Here is a 10,389-nt window from a genome sequence, read left to right as displayed (position 1 = left end):
AATTATATATATATATATATATATATATATATATATATATATATATATATATTTGTTGTTGTTGTTGTTGTTTGTTTTTTGGAGAGTCCAGAGTCTGGATATGAGTCCAGTACACTTCCCAACATAGCAGTAGTATGAACCTGTTAAAAATATAAAGCAGATCATGATTAAGTTTTAACCTGAGAGCCAGCCAGTGGCTCCACATTCATACAGTTCCTACAGGCCCTGCACGATGCAGACCCAACCTCCAACCTCACCTCCTATGGTCACACTCTGTCTTCCCCAGTCCCCTCTGCCTCCTTGAGATTCCCTCAATATGGTAAGCATGGCTCTGCTTCAGGGTCCTTTCACATTCTACTGTCTGGAGTACTCTCCTCTAACAGCTCTATGGCTCTTTCCCTGCTATCATTCAAGTCTTCTCTCAACCTCACCCTCTCAGTGAGGTCTTTCTTGACTATTCCATTTAAAATTGTGCATACACACAAAGTCTTTATGCCTCCTTCCATGCTAATCCTAACCCAAAACCATTATTACCTTCTAGTGTACTATATTTATATTTTATATTTTTTCTCTACCTTCCCTCTAATACTGTGAAATCTTTCTGAGGACATTGACTTTTTTTCCCATTTTATTATTTTCTATATCTCCAGCCTAGACCAGTACTTGGCATATAGCAGGTCTTCCATAATATATATTTATTGCACTAATGAATGAAAGCAATCAATTGATGAGATATCAATTTCCTCCCTTTCATTTATGGCCTTCTCTGTGTGGCTACAGTAGTCTCCAAATCACATTGACTAATAAACTGAGTTTGCACTACATTAAAATAAATACTTTCTCTGCCTGTGTCTAAACATTGTTGCTGAATTTTATCATTATAATAATAACTACTGAAATAGAAAGCTAGAAAACTTTCACTGACTTTGTATAAACAGTTAAAAATTCAAGGAAGTCCATAAGGACATAAAGCTAATGAGATTTATGCTATTTAAAAAACAATCCTATTCATTCTTTTTATTTATTTATATTTTAATTTTCTGAGAATCCATCAAGTTCCAGACCCAATTCTAAGAGGTGGAGTCACCACGGTAAACAGGAGTAATCCCTGTCTTCATGAACTATATCCACAGACAATTAACCAATGAACACACAATCCAGGTTAAGATAAAGGTTGAAAGTAAAATCAATGTGATGTGGGAAGATGGAGAGTGATGGGCTCTATTTTATACAAGGAGAACAGGAAAGACAAAGTAGGGAATATTTGAGCAGTGATATAAACGTAGTATGGGAGAAAGTTGTGTGACTCTAAAAACAGTATTTTTGGGTAAAGGAGCAAGGAGTACAAGGTCCTTGAGATAAGAATGAGCTTTGTGCATTTGCCAACCTCGTCTCATTCAATGTTACTAGTAGTTTTCTGCGGTAGACACAAAAGGTTAAGTGAATCTGTACTTGTTCAGGATAGAAATGAGGAAAGGCAGCAAATATCTGAGCAGGTCTCAGTCCCTTGTCTTTAAAACAGATGAAATTAGTGTCTTTCAAATGGAGTCCTAGTATTTGCAGCATCAGGATCCCTTATGAACTTGTTAGAATGAAAATTCTTGGGCCTCACTCCAGACCTATCAAATCAGGTATTCTGGGGATAGACCTTAACAGTTTGCATTTAAACAAGTCTTTTAAGTGATTCCATTGCACAAAATTTTGAGAAGTATTATAATAAATGATCTCAAATATCTATGCTTTGGTTTTTTATTAAAATCAATTAAAGATGATAAACTAGATTGAGGCAACCTGCACACTGAGATGACAAAGAGGAAAAACAGAAAGTACAACAGATTCAATTCCTAATTAACATTTCTTATCTCATCCTGTTAAGAAACATTCTTTCAACTTGCAGAAACCCTCTCTAAAATGCACAAATTTTGTAAAGATCTATAGATGCTTAGGAGCAGCTTTAGAAAATTAAAAAAAAAAAGTAAAGAGTTATGGAAAATGGTATCAGTGGAATTAGCGGGTCTGTTGAATAACCCACGGCATCTGATTTTGCATCTCAGACCCTAGAGTTTTCATTTTGTTTTGTTTTGTTAATTTGGGTCCATGAAAGATCAGAGACCTGATAATCTCCTTGAAGTTTTATGCAAAATTGTGTATATACATTCATTTTTTAGAGGAGAAGGTCAGTAGTTTTCATAAAATATTCCACAGGGTCTATGACTCTAAAAAGATTAAGAACCACTGCATAAAAAGGGTGGTTATCCAACTCTGGCCAAATGTTAAATACATTTTGAAAACCAACAAGATTGTCTTTCTTGCCCTAGAGCTTCTCAGCCTAGATTCAGACATGGAAAAGAATTAGCTTTGTGGGTGGCATTTTTCTTTGTATATATAAAAGACTCTTTTAGGTCTTAGAACCTCATAAATAGCAATTTTATGCCTGTCAGTATTATTTCCACTTGAGAGGATGGGGCTATAAATTCTCCTGGCCTCACTCCAGATGGATCATCTTACTTCTCTGGCCTCTGCTGATGACAAAAGGCCTCAGATTCTAACACCACCAACAACAACAACAAAAAAAAATCTACAAAAATCTATGTAAGGACACACATACACAAAATATAAGTTACTTTAGTCCTAAATATTCCTCCCTCCCTCCCCTACTCTTTCTCTGTCTTTTCTTCATATATCAAAAAGAAAGAAAGAAAGAAAAAAAAGAAACCCATATTTCATTGGCTTTTCATCTGTTCTAATTCTGTTTACTATGTGGCAGTTTTTACCCTAAAAAGTTCAAAGTCATAAGCAGCCTTGGTGCTATGCTACATTGTGGTCATTTAAGAATTTTCTCTGAGGTCCTAGAGTCAGGCTGCTCTGAGAAGAGTTAACTGGGGAGGTAGTAAAGCACTTTTAGGGGAATGATCTGTTCTGTTTGTGGGCAGACCTAGGTGTCTCTCCTCTTATACTTTACCATTGTGTCAGATTCTTCCAGATTTCTGAGAAGAGAGACATGGTTAGTCGATCTCAGCTAATGAGTATTTATGGCAGGAATAGATGAAAAGAGAGCCAAGCAGTTTCATGCATGTATAAACCACCAGACCTCAATTGTACTTGTTGGGTTGCAATGGCAGATCTAACTGTCCAACAATAGCCACTAGCCTGGCTGTGGAGTGAGCTAAGGAGCTATAATACCATTCCCTGATGGAGTCCAGTGTGGTCTCCCTGGTGCCTGCAACAGCCTATTACCTGGGCCTCTGCTTCTGCCATTGCCTCTCTTCACTCTACTCAGCCCAGCAGCCAGATGATACTCTCCAAATGAGTCTCTGATCACATTGCCCCTCCTTGATCTCACCATTTTACTCAGAGTACAACCAAACTCTTCATTGTGTTCCATGGGGCACCATGTCACTGACCCTCCCTGGACTTCACAGGGAGACCTTCCCTGGTTGTTCCATTCTGCATCCTGCTGGGACTTTCCTCCCAGCCCTGTCATAATCTAACACACTCTATAATTTGTTTTATGGTTGTTGTTGTTTGGATGTGAGGTATCCCCCAAAAGCTCATGGGTGAGGCAATGCAAGAAGCTTCAGAGGAGAACTCATTGGGTTGTGAAAGCCTTAATCCAATCAGTGAACTAATCCCCTGATAGGGATTAACTGAGTTGTAACTGAAGGGGGATAGGGTGTGGCTAGAAGAGGTGAGACATTGGGAGTGTGGCTTTGGGGAAATATATTTTGTACCTGGTGAGTAGAGTCTCTCTCTGCTGCCTGATCATCATGTGAGCTGCTTCCCTTTGCCACGCTCTTCCACCATGATGTCCTGCCTCACCTTGATCCCTGAGGAACTGAGCCAACCACTTATGGACTGAGACTACTGAAACCATGAGCCCTTAAATAAACTTTCTCCTCTACAGTTGTTCTGGTCAGTTCTTTCAGTTGCAGCAGTGAAAAAGTTGACTAAAACAATGGTCTTTGGGTTGCCTATCAACATATTTGGTGCCTTACCACAAGTTACAAATCAGTGCCCTCTTTCTCTTCCAGGCTATCAATGCTGCCCACTGGGACTTCAGTCTTATGAGTGGAGTTCAGATCTGATTTCAGCTCCTCCTGACCATCTCATCTGGATACTTGCTATTGGGCTTTGCACAGACTGTAATCCATGCATATGGTAGCCCTGTATTACTCTACCAGAATGACTCTATGAAGTCATAGATTTTTTTTTTCCTGTTTTGTGAACTTTTTTATCCTCAGTATCGAGGATACTACATGATAAGATCTCTAGAAATGTTTGTGACAATCAATATATTTATAATTTTCCCTTTTTGCTTGAGTTAGCATGAATTTTGTTATTGTTGTTACAACCACAAGAGTCCCAATATACCCCCAAAAATCTTCAAATAGTTATGGAATAGAACTAGTGACATAAGCTTCTATCCTCCTGGATAATTCATTTTGTGTTTGGATATTCATGCATCTTTGAAAATTCTTTGTGATATCAAACAGAAAATTCCATAAATTCTACCTTCCTGAAAATTCCATATATTTATTAGCTCTAATCTATGCAATATGAAGAAATTTAATTCTACCAATAACCTCTTCTCAAATATTTGAAGGCAGCTGTTATTTCCCTCACATCTCCTCTTTTCTTAAAATTCACAAACTTTTTTATTTTTCATGCAATGCTGTTTTAAGAAATCTTACTATTTTTGGTAAGCTCCTTTCTATGTCTCAGGGTTTTTTTTTCATATTTCTCCTAAATCAGAACTGAATACAATACTTGGAGTAGACTTTGAGCAGAATTATCACCTCTTCTCTTCGAGATATTCTTTCATTGATATAAACTATGGTTTAATTAACAGTTTGGGAAAGTCAAAATATAGTATTGATTTATGGTGAACCTATCATTGGTGAAATCTCAATAGTCTTTATCATGAGGGCTCTTGTTACATCAAGCCATATTATATAAAGGGGACAGCTGGCACTTGGACCAAAATTGCCAAACTCAGGTACTTGAGTTTTATATCTGACTTGGTTCTTTAGAGCTTTATATTAGCTTCAGATTTTATAAAAAATTTTTCTGTTATCTTCATCCAGTCCTTCTCCTTATGGCTCACTGTCTTTCACTTGGGGTTCTGAGTCCAAAGGTGCCTAAGCTGTTCTGAATGTGTCTGGCAAGTCCCTCTTGCCCATTCTGGTGCCCACCTCCTGTAAAACCCAGTGTGCTCCAGACACCAGAAGATACTTGATTTCCTACCTTAGTGTAAGTCCTATTCCAGGAATCCTTCTGGAGCCCCAGTCTTATCCTGCTTCTGGGTCTGACTTTGACCTTTCTAGGCTATTAGACCTTTTTCACTGCTGCTTTTCCAATGAAAGAAACTTAGTCCTCATTGGTAAGCCAGGAGATGCCAATGCCTGCTTGCCAAGACCTCTGAACAATAGCTAGCCCTACTGCTCCATGACGATATTCTGCCTTGCTATTCACTATTTCTACTAAGAATCATATTTAAGAGAGGGAAAAGGAGGGGCAGGGGATTAGCAAAGGTGGTGAAATGTGATGGACATCATTATCCAAAGTACTAGTATATAGACTCGAATTGGGTGTCAACATACTTTATATATAAACACATATGAAAAATTGTGGTATATATGTGTAATAAGAATTGTAATGCAAAAAAACCACAAAGTACATGTATAAAGGAATGAATTGGCATGAACATACTCTTTATACAAAGATATGAAAAACTGTACTCTATATGTGTAATAAGAATTGTAAGGCACTCCGTTGTCGAGTATTTAAAAAAAAAAAACTGAAAAAAAAAAGATTTCCTGAAAAATACAGAAACCAATACAATTGTTTGTATTTAAAAGCAGGCCTTATATGAAATCATGCTGACATTAAACAATGAGCTTTCTATTAGAAAGAAGATACAATGTACTAACATCAGACACTTGATTTTGGTAACTTGGGATAATCTGACTTGGCAGAAAAATGAAATAAATGTAAGAATTAATCAAGGGAAAAAACAAATTAAAGCTGTTTCTAAAATTTAAAAAAAATCATATTTAAAACCATAATCACACACTATTTTTCTCTTTTATTTAGAATATGCTAAGTGCATGAATAAATGGAAAATCCAGAGAAGACCCAATCTGAAGGTAGAGGAAGAAGTGTATGTTAGGACTAAGAAGGAAAAAAAAACAGTTTCAAATAGAAAAACTGGCAACAATGCCAAATGTTGCAGAGGTCACAGAATGTGAGCCCCAAGAAAACATGACTGTGTTTGGCAGAGTGTCTCTGATAACCTCAGAGAGAATCTTTTAATCCCTATTTTTACTTCATTAGGGCACAACTGCTGTACATCCTGAATACCAATTCAAAGCTGCCACCTTTATCTTGTGGAGTGGATTTGTCCTTGTTAAACAGCTGCATTGACCTAACCCGGAGGGTCACATGCACACCTCTTATACCAAGAGAATTAACTAAAAAGTTAGAAATAATTATTTGTGCTAGCTACCAACAACTGACAGAATGAGTGGTTTTCATTGTTTGCAGGAGAAAAAAACAATTCAAACTTTAATTCCTTATTTCACAGAACCAGGACAGTCATTGGATTGAAAGAGATACAAAGGGGTCCTCAGGAAACCTCAGATTTACATACACAGGAAAAGTCGGAGCAGGAGCCCCTACTTGAACATCCAACCTCATGGGCTCTGGGCTCTGGAAGCTGCCTCTGGGAATAGCAACTCCAGATTGAGCCATCAGGAGAGCGCCTCATGCATGCTAAGCAAGGGCTCTACTTGTGAGTCATACCCCAGCCCATGATTGTCTTTTAAATAAAAATACCCTTTTCTCACATAGCAAAGGGTGCAAGAGTGACTCAAATAGAACAATATGACTTTGTCCTAGGATTTTAAATCTTGACACTCACTATTTTAAAGACAGAAAAGCAAAATGCAGGTAAAGTTCAATTATTGCTGTGCTGGACCCAAAGTCATCTTTGCTCCTGTCCTGTCTTTGGGCTCCTTCTTTAGTTCTCTATTTATTTCAGGAGCTTCCCACTGTCTTAACTATATACTTGTGCATGATTTCTGCACGATAGTCAGAGTTGCTTCTGTTGCTTGCAACCAAACAAATCTGATGACAAACACACCTGTCCAAGAAGTGGACATGCTCCTTATCCATCCCCCCAACAACAATCCTTCATTTCCTAAGGAAGCCTAGGGAACTCCTAAGCAGCTCCCTTTTTTCCTGTGGTGTCAGGATTAAAGCAGCTGCTTCTCCTCTGATGCTGAATTGCTTTAAGTCCGCTTCACCCTCTTCTCTCACATGTCAAGGCTAATGCCACAGCAGAAAGAGGAAAATTTGAAAATTATTTGGATGTAAATTGAGATGAATTTGTAATGAGACAAAATGAGACATACACATGCTATCTACAAAGTTTGGTAACAAAGTAAGATTAGATCTTATGAATCAAAAAAAAAAAAAAAACATAATATGTTCCAGAAAGAAATGTGGTGACAGATTTGCCAGAAAGCCCAGCTATAATGAACTCCTCTTCATTGTCATTTTTCTGGCCATCACAGACACAGTCAAACTCTGAGAAAATGCTGGGATATATTATATTACTTTCTTTTTGTATTGTAGTTGGACATTGTTTCTGTTTACAATTATATTTTTTTGGCAGACTGTATTAATTAGCACTGCCAAAACCAATCATCTAACCCTAAATCTGATCAAGTTGCAGTCTACAATTGGTGGTAGGTCCCGGAACATGCTGACTTTCCATCCAAGCTTTGCCCTAAGCTCAAATGGTATCCGTTTGATCAGTGAATATCCAGAGGGCATACCCAATTCTTTAGTTAATTAATGTCTGTAGGTTTCATCCTCCCAAAAACTTTGTAAGCTTTGAGAGGACAGAGCCATGGATTGGTGGAAGAAGCATGGACTTAGGAGCCAGATAAGACCTGAGTGTGAGACCATGCTCCATGCTCACCCATTGACCACACATGTGAACTCTTCTTGAACCATCTGAACCTTTGCTTCTTCATCAGAAGATACAGAAAGTAGCTATTACCTGATTATCAAATGTGTTACTATATGCAATTCTCATCCCCATGTTGTTTTCTCATAAAGCCTGCCATTACGGCATGCAATGGACATTAAGTAAGTAAATATCAGGTGCCTTCTAGTCAACAAATATTTTGTCTACGATCTGCCAGGAACTACAATTGATCCTGGGGATGAAAATAGCCATCTTGGTCAGCCTGAATTCTTCATCACTGAGAAATGTGGCTGCTGAAGGCTCTTTATGGAGGGCCTTACATATACAATGTTTCTACCAAATTAACTGAAACTTGTTCTCTAAGGTGAGACTCTGAACATCCAAGAAGGACCCTGACTGATCAAACTTGAGTGAGGTATGCACCCTGTTACAATTAACTGTAGGACTTAAGTTTTCTTACTGTGATGTCCCAACTTGAATCTGGGCTGTACACCAGATTACAGAAAAAATTCTGACATACTGGTTATACTGCCAAGGCATTGACAAGAATGCCATATGTTCAGATATGACCAGACATTTTTCAAAAACCAAGGTTTACTTTATGGAACCAATAAAGGCCCTTGAAAAACTCTGGCCTGATATTTGGCTCTCTCAACCTTGCAGACTGAAAAAGAAAATCTGGGGAACTCTAATAATATTTGATGACCTCAAAAAGAGAGAAATTTGCCTTAATCTATAGGTATTGAAGGTGAAGTTTGTTATCAAGTTTCTTTTTTTATTTGACTTTCTATATTGAAAAGCTTTAAAAAGTCCATTCTGGGATTCCTCACTAAAAGTTCCAACAAAGCAGACTTAAAAGAGCATATACAGTTAATCCATATCCTCACTACATTTATGTAAATAATCTGAAAAAGTCTAGGGAGACTAGACATATTTTAACACCACCCCCCCCCAAAAAAAAAAAAACAGGTCTTAATGTGATTACCTTTGGAGATAATCCATAGAGAGAAAAATCATGTTTCAATAGAAAACTATAGTATAGTCATTATCAGATTCTAGTTATTGTTGTTATCTTTGAGATTTTGTAATCTACAAACTATTGTGTCCTGAGGCTCTAAAACTAGAGCTGGATAACTTGATATGAGCCTCAGAGAACAGCACTGATGCCTCTGGATCACTCAGTAAGTTCACCAAAATGCATAGGCCAGAGCCCTGACTGCAGGTCAGGAAAATATGCTCCAACCTCAAATTGAGAAATCTTACTAATTGCCTTCTGGACTTGGAAACGGAGCTTCTAGCTTGTTCTAGCCATTGACCTTTATTTCCCTTTTGTTTATCCTAGTTGGCTTGGCTTGTGGGGCCTTGGCTAAGGAGCATTCTCCAGTTTTCTGTGTTAGTCTCCTAGCAGTCATAATTGTCACCTTCCTGAATGTTCTGTTTATCTCCATGGTTTTGAATGCCTGGAGTGCCACAGGGTCTCCCTAGGATTAGGTGACAAAAACAAGGTGAACAACAAAGATAGTAGTTCTTCAATGAGCTCAGCTTCCTAAATTATGAATCCCATGCTGAGTCAAAGACAAACCATGAACAATAGTGACCAGGAGTGGTATGTGTACCTAAATTTTGGTCAATTTTCTGACAAGTAAAGTGATAACCAAAATTAGGGAATTGTTTTTTGTTTTGTTTTTTTTTAAGTGAACTGGGGGCACTGGGGATATAGCTCAGTTGGTAGAGTGCTTGCCTCGCATGCACAGGGCCCTGGGTTCAATCCCCAGCACCACCAAAAAAAAAAAAAAAATAGTGAATTAGGGAACATTAGTCTTGAGTTGGCCTTAGTTTCTTGAATTCCTTCATAAGCAAAATGACTCCCGATGTAAACAATAAAATGAAACATAAGCTTCGCCACTTAGAACTGCCAACAAATTTCTAGCTACAGTCCACCAGATTGTACCCAAATAAGGCAAACACCTAACTATAGCCATTCTATAGTTCCTTTATTTGCTTCCATGTCCAGCCTACAAAAGCCAGTACAAAATGGACCTCTCTGAACCTCTTCTGGTTCCAAGTGCTGCCCAATTCATAAATTGTTCTTTCCTCAGATAAACTCTTTTAAATTTAATTTGTCTACAGTTTTCCTTTTAACAGCTATAACTCCATGCAAGTGCAGAAAAAGGAAGAACAGTGTGAGACTTACAGAGGAAATAGAAGAAAAAGGATTTTAATTGAGTTCCAAAGATGATTTAAGAAAGATCTGATTGGGGGTGGAAGAGGAGAGAAGGCATTTCAGAAACAGCACAACGTGTGTATTTGTGTGAGATGGTGGGGGAGCAACTGGTGAAAATGGGCCTTACTGGACCAGTGAGAAATTGTGGATAAAGAATAAGAGGTAATTGTTG

General features: G+C 37.9%; 1 non-coding gene across 1 annotated transcript; it reads left to right on the top strand.

Moving 5' to 3' along the window:
- The first annotated feature begins 9,703 nt into the window (after positions 1-9,703).
- Positions 9,704-9,776, top strand: Trnaa-cgc (transfer RNA alanine (anticodon CGC)). Its single transcript has one exon. It is a non-coding gene; the product is annotated as a tRNA-Ala (tRNA).
- The last annotated feature ends 613 nt before the right edge of the window (positions 9,777-10,389 follow it).

The sequence above is a fragment of the Marmota flaviventris genome, chromosome 3 (assembly GCF_047511675.1).
Source record: "Marmota flaviventris isolate mMarFla1 chromosome 3, mMarFla1.hap1, whole genome shotgun sequence".
Taxonomy (NCBI): Eukaryota; Metazoa; Chordata; class Mammalia; order Rodentia; family Sciuridae; genus Marmota; species Marmota flaviventris.
This window is presented reverse-complemented; position numbering and strand designations above follow the sequence as displayed.